Source organism: Cygnus atratus, chromosome 1 (assembly GCF_013377495.2).
Source record: "Cygnus atratus isolate AKBS03 ecotype Queensland, Australia chromosome 1, CAtr_DNAZoo_HiC_assembly, whole genome shotgun sequence".
Classification (NCBI taxonomy): Eukaryota; Metazoa; Chordata; class Aves; order Anseriformes; family Anatidae; genus Cygnus; species Cygnus atratus.
This window is the reverse complement of record NC_066362.1, coordinates 9,365,042-9,388,082: the sequence shown is the minus strand read 5'-3', so window position 1 is coordinate 9,388,082 and position 23,041 is coordinate 9,365,042. Positions and strand designations below refer to the sequence as shown.

Sequence of the window (23,041 nt, the reverse complement as noted above, 5' to 3'; positions counted from 1 at the left end):
TTTATTTATTTTTTTTCTTAAAGTAACTTTGTATGCAAGGAAAAAGTCCTAGAAAGTATGAAACTGAGGAAATCACTCAATCTGTGCTGCTGCACATGCTTGACATTACAAGAGAGTGAAGGAACTGACTACTCCCGGAGATGAGATGACTGGACTGTCTGTTTGGGGATCCCCAGAAGATTCCACTATGTAACAAAATTATATCTATCACAAACAGGGAGTAGAAGCAACAATAGAATGATAAAGAGAAAAATTATTTTTATTTTAATTCCCATTAAATATTCCCTTTATTAGATACAAGATATTTATAACATATTGATGCTCCATATTATTGGCAGTCAAGAGAGGTACAGAGAGATATAAGGAGTGATTTTCAAAGATACGAAGAAAAGTTAGGTCTTGCACTTACTGTCGAAAAGGATTGGTTAACACTTGACCATTATTTACCCCTTAAGTGATTTTTCTAACAGTAATACAGGAAATCTGGTTCATACAGGAAATCTTTTGAGTCCTACTCCACAAAATAATTCTTTCTAGTCTGTCTAAAACCAATCAAAAAGGAAAACAGGAAAGAAGAACTAGTATGGGATTATTGCTTTGCTCATAAAAATTTTATTTTCAGAATATACTATACGTTAGTTCCTTTAGAGACTTTTACACATCCGGTGAGGTGAAGCATGAAAACTGATCTTTTTGAGCTATTTATATTTTATTGAACACTTGATCACAAATTATCTTTTATCCTACATGTGTTTCTGATTACTATCATTCATAACAAATAGATTTCAAACACTTTGGTGAACTTCAAATTTGCAAATGTTTCTTCATGAAACCTGTGAGCAACCAGCTAAGCCAGAATTCTAAATATAACATTTCTGAAGGGAAATTAATATTCTCCCATCTTCTGCCTTCACAGTGTAGGTTTCATTTCATACGAAATTGAAGCTGAACTGGAAAAAAATAAAAATAAAATTAAATAATTTTAAAAAAATCACCATCTCATATCATATAAAAATCCAGCTTTTAATGGATTACAAAATGTTACACAATGACATATTTTCTGTGTTAACATTTTTACTGCACTGCAGAATTCAGTCAGAATCAAGAAAAGATGCTGGCTGGGTGGAAGGAAAATGAACTTTTAATGAATAATAAAAGAGAAATTCCAGCTGCACATATTTAGAAACTAATACCTTTTCATTACATTAAAGGATGAACTAACAGATCAAAGGCTTGTAAGTGTCATGAGTATGAAGTGAACATGTACATCATTAAATGCTGTATTTTATTTCCACAAATACAGATTACCAAGCTAGAAAGGTTTATTATAATAGGGTATTCTTTTCTAACAGAGACCATAGTATATTCTTATTTAAACTGAACATGACTTTTAGAGAGAAACAAGACAAATAAAATAAAAATAAATAAAAAAAATAAAATAAAATAGTAAAATAAATAATTTTATTTTTTTCCCCTTTAAGCTCTCAAAGCACTAGAGAAGCCATTACAATTATTACTTTTCCTGTTAGTATTCTTCCTAAGTAGGTATTTGCCAAGATGCACTGCTTGGTCACAGTCTGCTGGATCATAGGGTACAGTTTAAGTGAGCTACAAACTGTTGATATCTCTTGGAGACTGAAGAGTCACTAACATAGTCATAGATATGACTTCTATATAATCAAATAGAAGCAAATGTTCATTTTCAGTAGTTTGCAAAATTTAAGCCAAACATATATATATATATATATATGTATGTGCATTTATTGGTGGTTAGGGGAAATGAAGGAGTGTGAGACTTTTTACTGAGAGAAATCTCATGGCAACTGTATTTGCCCTTCTGACAGAAGATTCCACTAGAATATCCAGAACTCCTAACACAACAAACTGGATGATGAATAGCCACTGGATTTATTGCTTATGGCAAATTTATTAATTGCACATAATTTCTCAAATAACTCTTTTTTTATTTTACAAGAAGTATGAGGATCTCTTAAAATGAATGAAACCTTTACACTGTCCTTACCTCTACCACTTCAGCACATTGGAGAATTTTGAGCTATGACACTGTTCTTCAATTTTCTTTGTCTCCTCAGAGCCATGGGTTCAGGTGGGATCAGCCAATGTTATATGAGTTTGTTTTGCTAGTTGCTCAGTTATATCACTTAATATGAAAACACGAATCTCATTCCCCTTCAGTGTTTTTTTTTTTTTTTTCACTGTGAGACTCTTCCTTGCTTGATTCTAAACAATAACATAAACACATTACACATAGCATTGAAGTTTTCATCCACATAATTTCAGCCTTAATTATATTAAAAGTACTATTAAATCCCTGTTTCTACTCAGAAGTCTTTGGTTCAGTCACTTTTTGTTTGGTGTTTCTCTGGGAACTAAAATGCAGTTAAATGACGTATTCAAATATATTGAACATTTTTCTTTGACTGAGCTGTAAGGATTATATCCTGCTTTGATCTTTCATTTATTTTTTCCTTTGCGTTTTTTGCAAGGTGGATGATGACATCCAACACTAAATGTTGCATTTGAGGGGTTATGGAAGTCTTATCAGAAAAAGCAAAAACATCAGGAAGTCACAATATGATTTAGATATTGTTTGTACTAATTCAATATCCTCATCTTCCTCAGACACATGCCTGATGCTGAGTACTCTGAGTCCAGTTAAAGGCTCCATTTCCATGGTGACAAAGACAAAATTTAGGATGCTCATCTTCCCTTGTTTGCTGAAGTACATAGGGTCTTTCTCAATCAGTACTTCTGCAGAAGAGCTGTCATTATTGACAACTACTCTAGCTGGAGCTGAATGTCTATAAGTAGTAGAAATTTTTGTGTATCCCTGCAAACAGGAGCTATGGCAGCCCAGGCTCTGTTTTTCAGTCTGAATCCACGAATCAGCCACATCATGTTTAAAAGTGACATTGGGAAGTGAAAAATTCTCTTCTGTTTTACTAGCTGACTTTTACAAGTATAGTTTCAAGATGGCACAAAAATAGAAAACCTGTCTGCAAGTTCAATGTTTTCATTATTCCTCTGAGGAGCTTATTATATGAGAAATAGCCTGATAGAAGGAACTTCTGTCTGACCAATGGTGGCAGTTAATTTGAAAGATTAGCTTAACAATAAAAGTCATAGATATATTTAGTAGCTTGTAGCCAGAGCTGCTGATAGTCAGCTGAAATGGGCTCTCCTCGTTTGTCTCACTTCTAACAGTACTAAAGACTTATTTGATCTCATATTTATGAACAACAAGGTAACAAAGTTGTTACTTTCTTAACAGAAAGATAGAAGAGATCTTCTCTGCTAGAAGGTCACTCATTGATCTAATCTAATTCTCTCTGCTTAACTGTAGTAAGAACTGGTGGGGGGGGGGAAGGAAGGAAGGAAGGAAGGAAGGAAGGAAGGAAGGGAGGGAGGGAGGGAGGGAGGGAGGGAGTGAAGAAGGAAGGAAGGGAGGAAGGAAGGGAGGAAGGAAGGAGGGAGGGAGGGAGGGAGGGAGGGAAGGAAGGAAGGAAGGAAGGAAGGAAGGAAGGAAGGAAGGAAGGAAGGAAGGAAGGGAAGAAGGAAGGAAGGAAGGAAGGAAGGAAGGAAGGAAGGAAGGAAGGAAGGAAGGAAGGAAGGAAGGAAGGAAGGAAGGAAGGAAGGGAAAGAGAGAGAGAGAGCATGAGAGGGAGGGGGGAAGAGGGAGAGTGGGAGAGAGAGAGAACAGGCTGATGTCTGACAGTAAAGAAGGGAGGAAATTTTTTAGGTCACATAATATTAAAGTACTGGAAGCAGGGGAAAAAGAAAACAAAACCCAACAGCAATTTGTCAGTTGGTTTAGGCTTGTACCCTAATAGCAGAGTAATGGTTTTGGAGCCACATAGCTATATTGAAGGAAAATTGAAACCCACTTGGGACCTATTCATTGGTAAATACTTTGGGGAATACATTTTCCACTGGAGAGTATTGAACACAGAGCCCACTTATATTCTACCATCTCGATATATTTATGTTACTATAAAATTTTATCAAATTAAAATTAAACGATATAGAACTTCTGCCTCAACATTGTAAAGAGATTAACAAATATACAGTGTGTAAAAGAAAGTGATCCATAGACAGTAGAATTAAGACAAAAAACCTTTTGTAATACTTTGATCAAAGATCTATATGCATCAAGTTTCAATTAAATACGATATTTTATCTTAATATGTCTGAATATCTCTTTAATGAGAGATTTAATAATACCACTCAATCATTACAGAACAGAAAGTTAGGGCTTTTCAGAAAGTCAGAAATGGTTTCAAAATTTTGAAGGATTTTATTTAAAATATTGTTGTTTTACATATTTGGTATTTTTTCGTAAGGAGTTATTTTGGAAGAAGTTATTTAAATTGAAATGGGAAACAGTTGTCATAAATTCATTCTGAAAAATAAATTAAGTCTCTAAAGTAGACTGATAAAAATAGATTTGGGGCACTATGCTATCTGTTATAATTATAAAAGTATTTTGAAATACATGAAATTAATATTTTTTTTTTCCATCAGCACATTTTACTTTATACGATGGAATAATTTTCAGTTGAAACTTTGATCATGTTTCAGATATCACAATTATTACAGCTTTAACATGGATATTTAATCATCAACATTCTTCTCTGAAATAATAAAAGAATATGAAACCAGAACCATTTAAACTTTAACAGCTTATAAATCTCATCTTTCAAAGAACTGTTCAATTTCTTGACTTCCAGCTGACAGAAAGGAAGTGGTTAAAATAAACTTCCTCAAACAGTGATTGGCATTTATTTAAATCATAATGCCAAAGAAGCCACAGTGAATTTCCCTACACAATTTCAGAAGGATTTAGGACTATTCATGCAGGGATTTAAGCACATCTCTGGGAAACGAATCTATTATTTCTAGAATAACGAAATTAATTTCAACTTCCAAAAAAATTTCTCAGAAACTGATTTTTTACATAATTGGAATAGAATTAATATTGTTATACTTGATTAATTTAAAAATATGGCAAAGATAAAGTTAAGAGGAGAAATAAACTTCAAGAAAAGAATTAAATTACAATTTCATACAATTTATTAACAGTTAAAGAAAGGATATATAGTAGTCACTATTTGTGTAACCTATTAAACTGTCCCAATTTCATTATTTAACTGAACCTTTGACTACTTGCATTGTTAAGAGTTCTTTTAGGCATAGAGACATCCTAATCACTAATTTGTAGCAGCAGAAATATTGACTAATAATAAAGGTGGTTTAAAGTTGACAGACAGAATTTGTATTATATAAATTATTGTGCTATTTTAAATCTAGCCATAGATTGCTTATATCCTATTCCGGCCAAATGAGATAAATCAATACTCCATTCCATATGGATTCCGTGGTTCATTTACTTTCAGCTCTTGTGTACAGTGATATTTCTTAAAACTATTGGAATGTAAATGATGTCTGCTCAAATTTTAATAAAATCATAAAATCACATTATAGACTTTTAGTACTAAAGAACGAAGTATATTATCTATATCCTTCAATCAGTACATATTTTGGATTTTAAATTATTCAGTCTTTGTTCAATGCCTGATCTTTAGGACAACACATAAGAGGTTTCAAATCTGTCTTTACTCAACAGAAATAATTTGTGGATTATAGGACACTATGAGGCAGGATGGGGTGGTGTGCATATGTTTATGAATCATTTTGGACTTAACATCTCTCCATGAATGCTTTTTAAGTGCAACTGATGACCTTGGTAGCCTTACATTTAATGAAAAGATGACACAGACGATGTATTTTTACTAGATTGTATATAGCTTTGTTCATTAAAAGCTTAGTAAGTTTTTGTTTGTTTGCCAGTATATTAAGATCAGCAGTATCTCTGTACATACACAACTCTTTCTACTTTTTCAGTGACAAAGGAACTGGGATTTTTGTTTGATTTTCATTAAGGAAAAGGTGTGAAAGTTTTTTGAAGTTACTGCTGAAGTATTAAATTAGTGGCAGACTTTAAGGTGTTAACATCAAAAGACAGAACTTTTAACACTTAAGAAAAAAAAAATCATATGCTGTAAAACAAGGATATTGTAACTAAAATTACCCACTCTTAAATAGAATATTTGGACAAACAGTGATAATGCATATGGAAAAGACCAATATTTTACCCTACACCAACCTTCTCAGATGTCAATATCTTAGACCAGCACAAGGGAGGGAATCTGTATGGACTGTGATTCACTGGCCACAGATTACAATGTTTCTTTTCCTGTTCATCTTTCATTACCAAAACATACTCCATATAGCTGCATTTCAGAATACAAAGGTCTGTAATGAAGAACCCACAAGACATTGAGTTATAAAATCCAGTGTCTATATTACATATTTCCAAAGTTTCGTGCTAGTCATGAATTAGATCCTGCATAATCTTTAACAGCACGTGCTCGTGCAAGATTTTGAGAAACATGAGTTAAATCTACTATAAATTAATCTTCCCAAGTGAGGTATTATCAAAGACTAGGGTTAGGTCTTCCTCCTTCAACTATCAGATTCACAGGCTGATACAAATTCCATCTTTTCCTCTGGATGACTCTCTCCCCGCTCCCCCTCGCTTTTTTTTTTTTTTTTTAATAAAAAGTTCAGTCTCTTTGCTTCCTGGAGTACAGAGTCTGCCAGCTTCATGGCTTGTTCATTCCTCCATACAAGTCTGCCAGGGTCCAGGAAAGTCTTGGAGAAATAATGTTGTACCTTAAAGAAACAATTTAATGTTTTTTGTTTGTTTGTTTGTTTAAGATCATTTACATATTTCTCTAGCAAATGCAATACAGAGATTTAGAGACTTTACTTAGAGTATTTAAAAAAAAAAAAAAAGAGGCCTTATAAAGGTACTTGATATCAATGTGATTTCTACAGAAATGCAACTGTGCAATATTCTGAAAATATGTTTAATCATGGTTAGTCAGATGATAGTTAATTATGGTTAACTGTTGTTTTTTGAATATATGGGTCTCTCTTTCAGTCCAAATTGATCCATCTTTGCCTTCTGACCAGCTGTTGACTCCAGAAATTCTTTCTAGGCTGAGGATCTCTGTCACTAAGTGTGCCTCATAACCTTGAGAAGTAGCTGAGCCTTGGACTGACTGTGTAGTCTCTGCATGGTAGCACTGAGAGATCTTCTCAAAATGTATAATACATTCTTCAAGTACATTTAGTCACAATGAAAACTGAATTTATGATGTTTGTGTTTCCCTTCACGAAACAATCTTTCCACCTCCTGGGTTTACTTTACGGGTCATGATGGTCCTTTGCATTGGCAGCAGTGTGAGCTAAACAAACACTCATTTCTTGTATTTCTTCCGAGTGGGAATTTCTACAGTACAGTTGGCTATTTTCCTTCCGCATAGATAGCATCCATATGCTGACTTTTCTTCTGCTCTATTTAATATTTTCTTTATTCTGGGATCTTTTCCAATTTAGCTATGTAAGAGATGGCTTTCTTTAGTTTGCTTCTGTGACTAATAAACTGTTAAAAATACTCAGAAATTCTGAAGAAAAACAAACAAACAAACAAAAAAACAGTGTGGACCTTGAGTAGAGAAAAGAAGTTTGAGGAATAAGAAATGTAGCATAGAAAAAGCATAGAAAAAGCAGCAAAGTGAACACACAAGAAATCAACAGAAAGAAAAACTGCCTAGTGAGAATCAATCAGCAATGGGAGATATAAAATAATTGCACAGAAGGCTTAGAGACATGTTCAAATTACCACTGCTCAACAAGTTTCTGAGCATTCATTGGACCTGTGTAATTGTCCATGTTCTTAGCCTATGCAAAAAAAAACATCGCGAAGCTTCAATAAAATAACAGTATTTTGCTTTTGTTGTGCATGCATATAAAATGGACATTAGAACTGGAATGCTGTTACGCATCCATGGGAATATATTTTGTTTTCTGATATGCTGAGTAGAGACTTGTTTTTATTTACTATAGTATCCTGTTTTGACATTTATTACTTCACTCCAAACATGCAACAAACAAATCTGAACTAGCAGAGCAAAAATATTATAAAACCTGTCAGTGAGTGGCAGTATAAATATTTGTGATGTCCAACAAATCACTGCATTTCTGCAAGCAAATGTTGTGGTGATGTTGCACTGGTGGAAAATATTATAGCACCCTGTTCCAAAAATAAAATAAAACAAAATAAAAAATAAAAATAAGATAATAGAATCATATAATCACAGAATCATTGAATGGTTTGGGTTAGCAGGAACCTTAAAGATAAGCTAGTTCCAACACCATGGGCAAGGACACCTCCCACTAGACAATGTTGCCCAAAGCCCTCTTTTAGTTTAAAGCTGTTACCCCTTATCCTAACACTACACTCCCTGACAAAGTGTCTCTCCCCAGCTTTCCTGTAGGCCCCCTTTAAGGGTTGAAAGGCTGCAATAAGGTGTCCCCAAAGCCTTCTCTTCTCCAGACTGAACATCCCCAGCTCTCTCAGCCTGTCTTCATAGGAGTGATGCTCCAGCCCTCTGATCATCTTCACGACCCTCCTCTGGATCCTCTCTAACAGGAGACTTAGACTGTTCTTAGACTGTGGACCCCAGAGCTGAATGCAATTCCAGGTGGGGGTCTCATGAGAGCCAAATAGAGGGGGAGAATCACCTCTGCCGACCCACTAGCTACACTTCTTTTGATGCAGCCCAAGGTACAATTGTATTTCTGGGCTGCAAGCGGGCATTGCCAGCTCGATGTCAAGATTTTCATCTACCCCAAGTCCTTCTCCACAGGGCTGCTTTATATTCACTCAGTGCCCAACCTCTATGCGTGCTTAGGATCGCCCCAACCGAGGTACAGGACCTTGCACCTGTCCTTGTTGAACTTTAGGAGTTTTGCATGGGCCCGTTTCTTGAGCTTGTCCAGGTCCATCTGGGTGGCATCCCTTCCCTCCATCATGTCAACCGCACTGCTCTGCTTGGTGTCATCGGCCAACTTGTTGAGGGTGTACTTTATCCCAATGTCCATGTCATCAACGTAGGTGTAAAAAGTTCCAATACTGACCCCTGAGGAACACCACCTCTCAGTGTTCTCCATCTGAACATCAAGTCATTGTCTACATCTATTTAAGTACAACCATCCAGTCAATTCCTTATATCATAGAACTATAGAATGTTTTGTGTTGAAGGGAACCTTCAGTATCATCTGGTTCTAACACCTGTGCCATGGGCAGGGAGACCTTCCATGAGACAAGGTTGCTCATAGCCCTATCCAACCTGACCTTATATTTTATAATTTGTTCACATTTACATGAAGAGGTTATGCAGGGCTCAACAATGAATCCAGAACCTGAGGTTCAGTCCAGACCTGTCTTCTTTTGAGGGCTGTAATGTGCTTAATTCTGATTTTGTTACACATTACTAATTTGAAAATAAAAAGTATCTGGCAATAAAAAACTAAGAAAATGGAAAGGGAGAAAAATGAGAAAAAAAAATTATGATGAGTTCTTTAAAGAGCAAGTCAAGGCTTTTAAAACTGAGAGCTAAAAAGAATGTGATAGGTTATCAAAATAAACCTCTAGTAAAATCACACAACTATGTTACTTTAGTTAATTGTAATCACATTAGGCTTTTCTTGAACAAAGATACTTCTTTCCAAATGTTTATCTGATTTCTGTACTGGATGTTGGAGGAATAAAAAATCTTAATAAATCATTAACAACTCATGTATAGCAATAGCCACATACAGATCACTAAGGACAGAATATCTTAGAGTAGAAATCACAGGTCAGGGACTTTGGTTAAATCCATCATGACTCAGTCTTACTGAATACATGTAAAATGTGCTTTGGAATAATGGGGGGGGGGGGGGGGGGGGAATACCAGTCATGCTATTAGCATAACAAATATAAGTATTAATTTTTTTTCTACCCTGTATTCTTTTCAGCAGTTTATATTTTTTATTGTAACTTTTTTTTTTCATTTTACGTGGGCAGAAAACTTGATGATATTTAAGGTCATTTCCAACACAAGCCATTCTGTGAAAACATGCACTAAAATGGTTGCTAAAAGAGCAAAATGGCAAACAAGTATATTAAGGAAACTGAACCACATTTTACCTGAACCAAACAACAGATCAGACCATTTCCTTGAACCAGAGCCATCTGAACTTTTTTTTTTTTTTTTTTTTTTGTAATGGTGGCAGTGTTTGTTATATTTTGTTTGTTTGTTTGTTTTTATTATTTGGTGGGGTGGGAGGTGGAGAGAGGAGGGGAGGTGGGACAGGTATGCAGCTTGACAAAATAAAGTAGAAACAACTGTATTTCTCTCTTCTTCTTGATCCATCTATATTTCCCCATTCTTCTTTTCCAAATGCTTACGAATAAAAAATACAGATTTCATTAAAACTTCAAATAGGACTTCCACATATAAGTTATACTTAGTCTAAAAATGCACTGAGCTCTAATAGAAATAGGACAATAAGGGATTGTGGAATGTTTCACTGAAAAAAATGCCAGGGAGACAACACATCAGCTCTAGCAATTTGCATGGTAGGCTACAGGCTTGAGCAGGAATTTTTAGCAAGTGCTGATCAGAACGCCAGAAGAAACATCTACATAGTTCATAAAATTGGCTAATTGACACGTGTGGTAAATCTGAAGTGTCTAGGATGCGATTGACTTGTGATACAGATCAGTTGCACATGTGCACTACATTTGACATGGTTTAATTTTGATAAAGTTTAACAATTGTCATGTTAGTCAATATTGACAAGTGGGAATGGGGCATAGTCAGGCTGAAAACAAATTCGGTATGCATGGACTAAAAATACATTTTTTATTGTGTTAAAAATTGTTAAAAATTAAATATTTCCTTCCAGATCAGTCTGATTCAAAATAAAATATTTTTTCCCATGGAGAATTTATTTGAATGAAGTTTTGGGGATTGGGTTGATCCTTACAATGTGATTGAAAATTTCTAGCTTGTTTTCCTTAAACTTCAAGAAGCAAATATGTAAAACCACAGTCAAAAAATACCCTCCTCTGCATTTGTGAAAATTCATCTATAATTAGCTTATATTTACAAAAATCTTCACTAAACTATATTTTTTCCATATTAGTATTTACATAAGAATGTATGCAATATTAATTTTCAGAATGTGATATAATTTAACAGAAAAAAATATTAGAAAAGTATATTACAAAATATGGTAGTTTCCATACCATAACAAGCTTAATATAAAAATAAATTTAAAAGTCATCTAACAGGATTGTAGATTCCTAGATATATTTTAACATTTGGGGTGGAGGTTTTTTTTTTTTGTGTTTGTTTTTTTTGTTGTTTGTTTTTTTGTTTGTTTTTTTTGTGTGTTTTTTTTTTCCTTCTTCCAGCATTTGATTTAAAATCTGCTGGTGAACTTAAGGTTCTATTTTAATGCATACTAGAATAATTAGATGCACCATGGAGCAGCTTAAGCTAATTGAAATGGCCACAAAAACTGTCGATGCAAATGGAGCCATCTGGATGAACAGATAAAAGCTTTGGAGACATTCAAAAGACAGGTGGCACTTGGTTACTTTCTATCTCTTCTTCACAGTATGGATAGAAAACTGGGAAAAAGAAAAGTAAAATTCTTCAGACCACCAAGACAAAATTTAGTGTCAACAAGCCTACAGTATTGGGCAAAGTTAGTATGGTAAAAAAAGGAATTACCGCCTAAAAAAAAGAAAGGATAATTAACCCAACTATATAACCCAAAGGAACACCAATTACTCAGTGTAAAAAGCAGGATCAGGCCAAACTGTAAGCTAAATCATTGTAGAATATTGATCATTTTTTGTTTAAGATACTTGACTGAATTCAGACAATCTGACTTAAGTTTCAACTCACTCATATAGTTTGTGAGAGATTGGACAAATTCCTTAAGTGTTAATTTTCTATGTGTTAGCATCCATGTGTCTATTTCGTGTCTGTGAGAATTATGTGTGCTTAAAGGTTAAAAAAAAAAATAAGACTGTGCAGCTTTGTTGTGGTTTAGCCCGGCTGGCAGCCAAACACCACACAGCCGTTTGCTCACCCTCCCCCCTCCCTCTCCGGGATGGGGGAGAGAAACGGGAAAGTGAAGTCTGTGAGTTGTGATAAAGACAGTTCATTAAGACAGGGAAAATAATAACAATAATAATAATAATAATAATAATAATAATAATAATAATAATAATAGTATTAATAGTAATGATGTGTACGAAATAAGTGATGCACAATGCAATTGCTCACCACCCGTTGACCGATGCCCAGCCTATCCCCGAGCAGCCGGTCCCCCCCTCCACCCCGGCTAGCCACCCCCATATATTGTTCAGCATGACGTCAGATGGTATGGAATACCCCTTTGGCCAGTTTGGGTCAGCTGTCCTGGGTCTGTCCCCTCCCAGCTCCTGCTGCATCCCTAGCCTGCTCGCTAGCAGGACAGAGTGAGAAGCTGAAAAGTCCTTGGCTTGGTGTAAGCACTGCTCTACAACAATTAAAACATCAGCATGTTATCAGCGCTCTTCTCATTCTAATCCAAAACATAGCACCCTGCCAGCTACTAGGAGGAAAATTAACTCTGTCCTACCTGAAACCAGGACAGGCTTATAGAACCTCTTTTGGAAATGATTGTTCCATTTTCTCTCTTCTCTTTCATATCTATTCAAATTGACAGGGATTTTTTTCGTTGTTTTTTGGTTGGTTGGTTGGTTGGTTGGTTGTTGTTGTTGTTGTTTTGCTTCATTCACTTTGATCATTTACTGTAACTGATATATTCCTTTACAGAATTTAGTTTTCAACCAGGACCTCTAAAAAATATTGAAAAAGAAAGAAAGAAAAAAAAGTTAGAATTGAACAAAATTATTCAAACCTCCTTTTACATGAAAATGTGCTTTTTATTAAATGGAAAGTACCTGGTTGAAATGTCATCTTTATTATAATTGTCCTTTTCATACATTTGGACATTGAATTAGTTTCCGACAATTAAAAAAAAGTTCAAAAAAGTAGTTTGACAGGATTTCATGGAATTTTTTTCTTACAATATTTTGCAGAAAATTTTACTAAAACAGAAAAACCTCATTCCCTTATGATCTTATTTAAATTAACAGAAATTTATTTTTTTTTCAGACTTTAAAAAGAATATAAAAATCAAATAGTTCAAAAAATAATAAATAGCAACTAAAGAAATTTTACTGGTAAATCAAAAAAAAAAAAAAAAGCTCTGTTCTGATATGCTTATAGATAATAATTGAGCTCACCTGGAAGAAGCCCCTGTTGAGAAAAGCTGATGTTTTTACAGCTGCTCATTTTACCCAAAGATAAATAGTTCTTTTATTGTCACTTACATGTATTGGAATAGCTTTATGTTTCAAATACATTTAGATTGTTTCACATGTGCTACCCCATGTGGTTTTACTATGAATTTTTTTTTTTGATGTGTGGAATTTCCTTCCAAGTCACCTGGGGACCCTGGCCATTGCAGTGAGGAGGGCTGTTTGACTACCTATAGACAAAGAAAGAGATGGCATCTGACCAGTGTAGAATCTTGGAAATCCAATTGGACAGAAGCGTCCTCTCATCCTCTTTCTCCCACAGGCCATATGTCTCTTCTAGGAACGTTTTCCTAGCTAGTCTCTGAGGGAAATGGCAGCTACATACTGAAATTTACAGCAGAATTAAACAGGCTTTCAGATTAAGTATTTGATCTCTTCGCTGGGCTATTCCTGCAGGTCTAGCTGTGTTATTTCAAATCTGTGACCAGAAATGTTCTGTCTTAAATATCCATTTTTCTAGTATATAAACTTCCATGCAGTGGGACATGTCATGAAGCAAGAAACTGCAAATATTAGGCCGTATAGCAGATTAAAAAACAAAACAAAACAAAACATAGTTCTAGGCTGCAAAAAGGACAGATACTTTCTAGTAGGCTTCTTTTGAACATAAGAGACTACTAGTGTACTTCCTAGCTATAGGAGAGAATATCAGAATTTGTCCCTTGCTTGACCCCAGTTTTTACCCAGAAAAGTTGGTAAATAATGGATATCATGGTGCTGTGCTATGTGTGAGATATAGTCCTAGCTGTGAGGAGTTAAAGATCAGAGTGAGAGGCTGTGAGCTTAAAGTTAAGATGTGGCACCTCTGTGCCTGTAAACAACCATGGGTTCTCTAGTGCCAACTTTAGAAATAAAACTTTACCAAAGAAGACCGTGAAATATAAACACAGGGCTAAGTGGGATTCTAGTTTACCACTAGAGGGTATTCTTGCTGTTCACGTTGAACCGATCTCATACCAGGAACAAAGTCATGGGGAAAAAAAAATAACAACAAAAAAATCAAAGTGTGGCTGTATCTGTCAACTGTTTTGCTCATTGCATGGACTTGAAAAGTTTCCATGAGGCAGTTAAAAACCCAGATACCATTAAACCAGTGTCTGCTGTAGGTCAGCTGTCCTTACTCAGGTGCATATTCTTGTTTATTGAGCCCAGCTGGAATGAAGAGATACAGAGATGTTTGAGAGTTTCTGAAAAATTAGAAGGAAAATGAGTGTTATTAGAAGGAAAATTACTGTTATTGTGGCCTTCATGTAAGGAAACTCATCTGCACCTTCTTTATAGTGCAGAGACCAAGACTGATTTGGGATTTTGTTTAATCTTCTGTTTTGCTTTGTCATGTTTGTTTGTTTGTTTACTTCTTTGTTTTTACACCAGTACAGAAAACCAATGTCTCTGGAGATATTTGCTGAATAAGTCTTAAACACAATGTGTTTCAAACAACATCTTAATTTTAGAGAATGATCATATAATTGTTGCATAATAAATGAAAATGTATATAAAAACATGTTATTAAGTTTTTGTGTTTAAGGACAAATTATGTTTCAAAATTAGAACAGCATTGGTATTTCACAACTTACTCAGGTACTTACTGTCTAATCTATAATATTCATTTCTGATTGTATAGAGACTGTTTAAGTAAGGCTTTAGTAGTAAACTTCAGATGTGAGAGATTATTTGTAAAATTCTGTTGCTTCATTTTTGTGGCTTAACTTTTCCTATAAATGATGGCCTTTTGGAAGTACCCTATTTGTATGACCTCAAACCTGTTCATTAAAAGGATTACCATCTCAAGTAAAATGGACCTAATTTTGATATTAGTGGCTGACAAGAAGTAAAATGCTTTTCGTTCTTTGCTTTTATCTTCAGTAATTGTGATGTGTTAAAAAAAAAAAAAGTATTATGACAGTTTTGTGCATGGATTTGAATAAGAATAGACTAAAATCTTTAAAAATAATAATGAATCTTCTCTATGGTTAAGAAAGAAAGAGACTTCTGTTCTTCCTAGGTGGTCCTAGTTTAGAAACTGAAGACGAGATTCATTTGTCAAATTTAAGCATCTAAAAGTCAGACAACTAAAACTGAACTAGTCATGCTAGGTTCTTCACATAGTCAAAGAAGAGAAATAGGCACTTCCAGAAAGTTAGTCAGCTCATCTTAACATAAACGTCTAAGAAAAATGATTTGAATAAACTGCCGGGTTAACCTGCCTCATATTTAAATGTCTAATTTTTAGATATCTGAAGTGAAGCAAATTTAATGATCAAAACCCAGAAAAAATGCTTGTTCTCACAATATCCTGAATCCAATGACTGTATTAATTTCAGTTAGTGTTCACTCTCTGATCAGATTTGTCCATCTGAAGGACTGGGACAGAGGATGGAGGGAATGGGAAAGGGGTGTTGTTCACACTAAACAGAAAAGGATGGATTTTGAATACTGTAGCTTGGTATGAAGAAAGAGAATATGGCAAAACACTCTAAGGACTTTAGAGGAGATATAATTTCTTTAAAGTCCAAACTATTTCTAGGATTTTTTTTTTGACCAAACATATATATATTCTTAATTGTGTTACTAGATATATCTCTGATTGAAATAATTTGACATTTCACGTATGAGAGACTTTGAATGTGAATATTCTAATATTTTCAATAAAAATGAACAGTTGTTCCGTAGATAGTATTCCTATTTTAAAACCCATTTCAAGTGGTTTTTCTTCTTTCTTTTATTCAACTGTAACTGTTTCTGATATTCCTAGCAAGTACTCCTAACTTATTTATTTATTTATTTATTTATTTTTTACAAAGGACTCTATATATTCAAATATTCTAAGGTCAGAGAAAACCTTCTGATAATCTAGTTTGATCTGGGACAGTGTGGTGGGATGAGTGTAAGATAAAACTATTTATCTCATTTCTACCAGCAAATTCATACTCCAAAGGAAAAATCTCAAGAAAAAACATCTAAATGCCTGCTCTGATTCTGAATCTACAACTACTAAATTGCTTCTTAAGCATCCTACTGTTGACATTTCTGACTTCGTTTGCATCTGAAATTATCCCATCTCATCTTGAAGAACTGAATCTTACTAAAACTTTGCAGCCTGTGCTCCAGAGCTTTTCATTTACTGAACTTTGTCTTCCAATAAAGAACCAGTGAACTGTGGTGAAAGGATCTCTTTGCTTTATTTTGGTTAAGCTAAACAGATTGATTCATCCTTGTTAGAGAGTTTACTGAAACAAGAGTACTTGAACTTAATCATAACACTTCAAAAGAACAGTCCTATCTTCATGGGTGCCCTGGGAGCCAGGGGGACTAGTAAGAGGTATTAGCTGGGAAGAGGAGGGGTGGAAGGAGTTGGGCAATGCAGACTCCTTCAAACCTTTGATAGATTTATATCTTGTATAAACACTATCAAGAAGTATACAAATACTCTCCTTTCTCTGAGGAGTTTAAAATCCTTTGTAATTTACAGTGTAGGGAAGCTCCCTGCAAACTAGATTATCCCTGTTTTAGACAGAGGGAAATGGAGTCACAGGGAATTTATATGATTTGCCTCAGGAGCAGATTACCATTCTGCCTTATTCACCACTCCTGAGCTTCACCTTTTCAGTTCACAAAAACATTTATGTCTGAGTGGGATCTGCAAGGAGATATATATCAGGAAATTTCCTTGTAATGATACCTGTTGATCTGTCAGTCCCTAGGGATGAATATATGTAATATGCATGATAATTTTCAACCAGATTGCATAGCTTCAAATTTCCCTTTTATTCAAACAGAGCCTGGTCCCAAGCCTGTTGAAGGATGAAACAGTTCTCAGGAGCTTTGAATTAGGCTTATAAATATGTCTTCTGTTTTAAAATGCAAGGTGTATCTGAACAAAACACTACTATTTCAGCTATGAAACATTCATTTTAAAGCACGTTTATCTAACGGTTTCATGTAAACAGACTAAATACACAAAATACGTACAAAATCCAAGTCCATAAAAGAAAAAAAAAAAAAAGCTAATGATGATTTAAAACAAATAACCTTTTCTTCCCAGTATAGTTTGCAGCTGTTGTGTCATGTAGTTTAGAGATTTATATATATATATATATTATTATTTAACAGATCCTCATTTAATACAAGAGAAAATGCAAATTTCCCTCTGAAAATTTTCTCTACCTTAATGCTCTTAAATTTGGTTTTATACTGGAGAAGATCCACTGGATGGCAGCCTTGCTCCTCTCAAATTGTAGGATACAGTCAGTTAAAAAAGCTTTGTTATAAAGATGCAGCCCAAACCTGCCTTTGGCCTGTGTCCTAGTAATGGAGGTGCCTTTGCCTGATTATTCAGAGGGATAGAGATTCTTCACTTGCAGGTGCGCTTAATCTTTTCAAGATGTAACAAAGCCCTATAAAGCCATGCTCTGTTGTGTAAAACATAATATGTCTGCTGATCTTTCATGTTTATTCAGCTTTTTTGGAGAGGGAGGGAGGTGCCACAACAAAAGAGAGAAAATATGTAGCCTGCATGTTTAAGCAATAAGGAGATTGCTCCATTGTCTAGTGTAAACCCCGCCAGTGTGCAATTTCCTTTTTCCTGTTCTCCAAATTATTTGGTAGGACCACGTTCCCCCAGGTGGGAATAAGTTCTCCAGACTTCATGGAAAAAGCTGACCAAAAGTTCCCTGTACAATTCCATTTTCTCCTTAAAATAACAGGATAGTTTTGCCAAGGTGCCCTGTATCTTATTGCAGACCTTCCCCTAAACCTGCTGACAGTAATGTGGAATTTTACCTTACCCAGATTTGAATAAAATCTTTTGTTCCTGACAAATGTGCTTTGAAACAGCAACAATCCTCTTCTTCTACAACAGTTATATTTGGTCATGCTTCTGTGAGATGTCTTTCTCTGGATGGATAAATGGAGACAAAGGGTAGGTTAGAGTAGGTAGATTAATGCAGTGCAAATACAAATCTTTTGTAGGATCCAGGTACCCGAGCACCAGATGTGACCTTTGTTTAGTTCTTTGTATGTCAGTAAGATTATTGGTGAAGAAATCTCATCTCTAATGCCTTGGTTGCGCAACAGATTCATTTACCACTCCATAGTTGCTTTCTCTTCCCATGTCCCTGCCACGTCCCTGTCTAGGCCAGGGTACGCCTCCTCCATGAGTTCCTCCTGCCAGCTAGCACAGAGGTTTCCCCAGTTGTGTCTGTTACCCTAGAAGTAGCAATATTATGCCTATTTGTGATTTACCACATTGCTGCTTGCTGATGTTTTGCTGTCTGGCATTTCAGCCTCGAGAAACTAGAGGCTATTCCTAAACCTTCTCATCTCTATGAAATACTAGAGCAAATCTATGGTCAGTAAAGATTTCTACTTGTCACCATGTGGCCTGACATATCTATTTAGAGCTTCACAGCAGAACTTTTTAACAACAGAACCAGGGCCCTGCTTAACTGGTGAAGATGAGTAAGGAGACTGCTCCTTTCTCTCCCCATTCATCTCCCACTGAAGGAATAAGTAAGCTGTTTGTGAATGAACTTTTGACCCTTCTTTGTTTTCATATCATATGCTAAAGAAATTCAACAGATATTTTGGTACCCCTGGTAATTCCAGTGCTGATACCCACATAACAAGGCCAGTACCACAACCCTTAGGCATTCTCATGAAGTGTCCCAAGCAGGGATTTACTGCTCATTTACAAGCATCTGAAAAAAATCTTGTTTCAAAAGCATTGTTTTCTACTATTTCAAGTAAAGGAGAATCTGCATCAACGAATGAACTTGAATGTAGGTAACCAAGACTCAGTACAGGTAAGAAATTGTTGCATGCATACCTGTCCTAGTTTACAGCACTCCCCTGCCACTGGAGCGTAATTCTTAGCAGAATAATCTTTCTACAAAATTGTGTGTGCACTACGCAGGCATGTTTGTCCCCCACCTCAGTCTGTAATAAAAAATGTCTAAGTCTATCACTTGGAAAGAGCCACTGCAATTTTAAAAGCATATTCCTCATCCCATATCTAATAGCTCTCATACAGAGCTGAGACAGAGTAAAGAATTCACACCACTTCATCTGAGCTATGCAGATGAGGTGCTTGAATTGGTGAACTGGTGACCGGGAGCTCTGCTGAGTGGAGAAGAGAGCCTAGGGTATCATTTAGTCATCTAAATTAGATACCTAACGCCACAGTGTGAAGAATATTTCCTTTTACATGTAATTTATTAAGATGTCAAGATCTGAATGTTTCTAACCAAATCATACTGCATATTTCTGTGATACTGATTTTCTTGTTCCTGTGCATTTGTTTTGCACATGGTAAAGTAACATACCGTATGTACGTACGTACTGTACTGCAGATGTAACATATTCAAAAATTCAAATGCTACCAGGTGGCTGCCTCTCAGGAGCTTTGGATCTGTTTGTAGAATATGCAGCTATCACCTCTGTTGGTCCTGAGGGATCCTCAATAGAAAACACAATCAGTTGATAAAATCCTTCATGAGTTGCTACAACACTTCTGCACAGCTGAGACTGAGAGTAAACAACCCTCGCTTTCTTTATCAATGCAATCTGAATGCAAGCCACCCTGGAGCCTAACTCTACATTAGTGAAGTACAAAAATACACATCTTAGAGAGCAATTACCACATCTGAAATACATCCCCAGACAGCATCAACCATCCACTGAGCCATGGCCAAAACACATACCAACTTCTTTCCAATTCAGCATATCAGAAAGTAAGGTGTAGTAGAAGTGCTAAAGGAAATCTGAGTCATTGTCTCTGTTTTAAGCTCATGCCTATCATGCCAGGTTAAAGATGCCCATATTCTTAGAGTCTTTGTTGATAGAAATTGTCAACACTGTATTTGGAGAGGGAAACCTATCATCCACCCTGAAGCCAGCCTAAGGCTTAAAAAAAAAAAAAAAATCAATAGACCTTATGTGCCAGTGCCTTGTAGCACACCCTCTATTTATAAGATAAGGACATAAAAGTAAAACTCTTACCACCTTTAATATCCTAGATTGCAATAAACATCAGCTGGGCTGAGTCAGAGAAGAGAGGAAGATTTGGCAGTGATGGGGGGAAGTTTTATTTCAAAATAGTTACAAAAACAGTTGCAATGCTCTTGAATTAATATAACATCAGCAAACATACCGAGCTGGGACAATGATGATGTCTATAAACGACACACAAATGGGTAAGTAAATATGTGTATGATAAGTTTTATTTAGTAGTAGTTGTAACCTTCAGTCTTTTTTTTTTCTTTTCTTACATAATAAAATGTGTTTATAATATCTATGTAGTAGATAGAAGAATTTTCATTTTGTGAAGAGGTGCTTATTCAAGGTTTCTGAGCCAGCTGTGTAGTGACTAGGACCTATGCAGGAGACTAGCACTGGCATCAAGGTTCAGACTTCAGTTTTCTTTTTTTGACATCAGTCAGTCCCCTCAAACTGGTCTGCTAGAGTAGACATTATTTCAAGATCAAACCTCGTGCCTTCAACTCTCTTGAACAGAGTGAACTATTCACTTAAAAAATAAGGGAGGCAGTGTATTAACTGCTGTTATTCTGTTTGGCCAAACTAAATCAGTCACCTAGAGCTCTTTACTTCAACAATGTGAGGCTCATGGGGCTTCTAAGAAGTAAACCAGAGCCAGGGTTTGGACCCACACTCATGCCTGATTGTTAATGCATGCCCTCTTACAATTTTGGCCCATGTCAACTAGTGCTCTCCGTACCTACAGGAATGGATTGAGTGATAGAAGATGGTGTTCCCAGTAGGCGATTTGAGTGTGACTCCCTGAAAGAGCTCAGCTGTGTGATATGTACCATGGTGTGCCACATATCCGCAGGGTCACCCAAAAATAATGCAGCTAGCATATTTAATCCGTTCTGTAAAACTAGCCATAGTGACCAACACACCCAAAAGCCTTACAATAGAAGCATCCCTTCTATTTCAAGTATTTAACCAAATTTAGGACTTGTGGATATTTTCTGTGTGGAGAGAATTTTGAAGGAGGTAGAATGACATATTTTCTTTTTCATTTTTGATGTAAACATTTTTACAAAGAATATGCAAAGTTTTGTTTTACTCAACAGGAGTCAAATAGCTAGAAAAAAAAAAATATAACAAAAATTTTGCTCAAATATTGAATTTCTTTCCAAGCAGCAGTAAAATCAGTTGATGTCCTCACAACTCTTCTCAAAGTCACAATCTGAATACTTATTTTAAGCATTTTTGTTGGTGGTGGTCTTGACATTGTGGTTGTTTTTGTGTGTGTGTGTGTGTGTGTGTGTGCGTGTGCATGTGTTTTTAATTATTTATTTATTTTATTTTCATGCTCTTCTATTTATTTATTTATTTTTATTTTTCCTGATTCTTTCTCATGAGAACACAAACTTAAGAAACGCAGTTGGGAACATAACATTTCATTAATATGCCTTTGTCTGGGGCAAAGGCTTGTACCCTTTGTGTATAGTATAGAATTTAATATTTTTCCACTGTTTAATTGTACTAATTTTCCTGTAATTTATAGTTATCATAAATGACATCCAGTTACTGCACTTATCTTGTAACAAAATGTGGAAGTGACTAACTAATCTGAAAAAGAAAATACTTTCTTGTACATCTGTCTTGAGTCCTGCCAACACAAAACAAAGGCCCCATTAGCTAAGCTTCCTCACTTAAAGGGGTCTGGTTGCCAATCTGTTCCACTTCAGCTCTCTTCTGGTTTGAGGTTGAAACTGTTTTTTAACTTGATGCTGTACTTTCATTCATAGCCATTTAGAGCTGCTTAACAGCAAAACTTCTTAACAGACACAGTGTGAATTACATGCATACTCAGCTAATGCATGAGATATTTACCACAGTGTCTTGCTGTTTCTTGTATCCTGGACCTGCTCTGTCTTTGTCAGCAGTGTCCCTGCTTGTGATTTCTCACACTGAAGTTGACTTGAGATGTGGGTTATCTGCTCATCTTACTTTCAAAGAGCAATACTTCTGGAGGGATGTGGGTTATCTGATTATATGTGAGAAAATATAGTCACTGTTTTTCCATAGTTCCTCTCAGCCAATTTTTCCTGTGAAAAAACAGATGTAGATTTACCAAAAGCTAAATCTTAAAAAAATCAAAGCATGCCAAATGTCTATGCTGTTAACTGATAGGGCTGTCTGAAAACCACTGTACTTCTGCATAGTGTTCTTGATATATTATGTCTATGTACCCAAAGAATAGTAATATTTATGGTGCTCAATTAATATAATAGCTTCAGTATTCATTAATATTCAGAAGGTCCCCCAAGTCTCCTCCATTAAGACAGAGAAACAATAGTAGTAAAATGATCATAAAGGTTATGATATTTGTTTCCAGGATCTCGCAGTGAGTGGTGTTCCTCAGGGGTCAGTATTAGAATGACTATTATTTACACCTATGTTGATGACATGGACATTGGGATAAAGTACACCCTCAACAAGTTGGCCGATGACACCAAGCAGAGCGGTGCGGTTGACATGATGGAGGGAAGGGATGCCACCCAGATGGACCTGGACAAGCTCAAGAAACGGGCCCATGCAAAACTCCTAAAGTTCAACAAGGACAGGTGCAAGGTCCTGTACCTCGGTTGGGGCGATCCTAAGCACGCATAGAGGTTGGGCACTGAGTGAATATAAAGCAGCCCTGTGGAGAAG

The 23,041-nt window shown here is 35.7% G+C and overlaps 1 long non-coding RNA gene across 1 annotated transcript; it reads right to left on the bottom strand.

Moving 5' to 3' along the window:
- Window positions 1-308: 308 nt before the first annotated feature.
- On the bottom strand, window positions 309-6,645 carry LOC118249457 (uncharacterized). The gene is made up of 3 exons (XR_004779058.2): window positions 6,185-6,645; window positions 2,024-2,241; window positions 309-950 (listed from the first exon to the last, which is right to left on the bottom strand). It is a non-coding gene; the product is annotated as an uncharacterized LOC118249457 (long non-coding RNA).
- Between the last annotated feature and the right edge of the window lie 16,396 nt (window positions 6,646-23,041).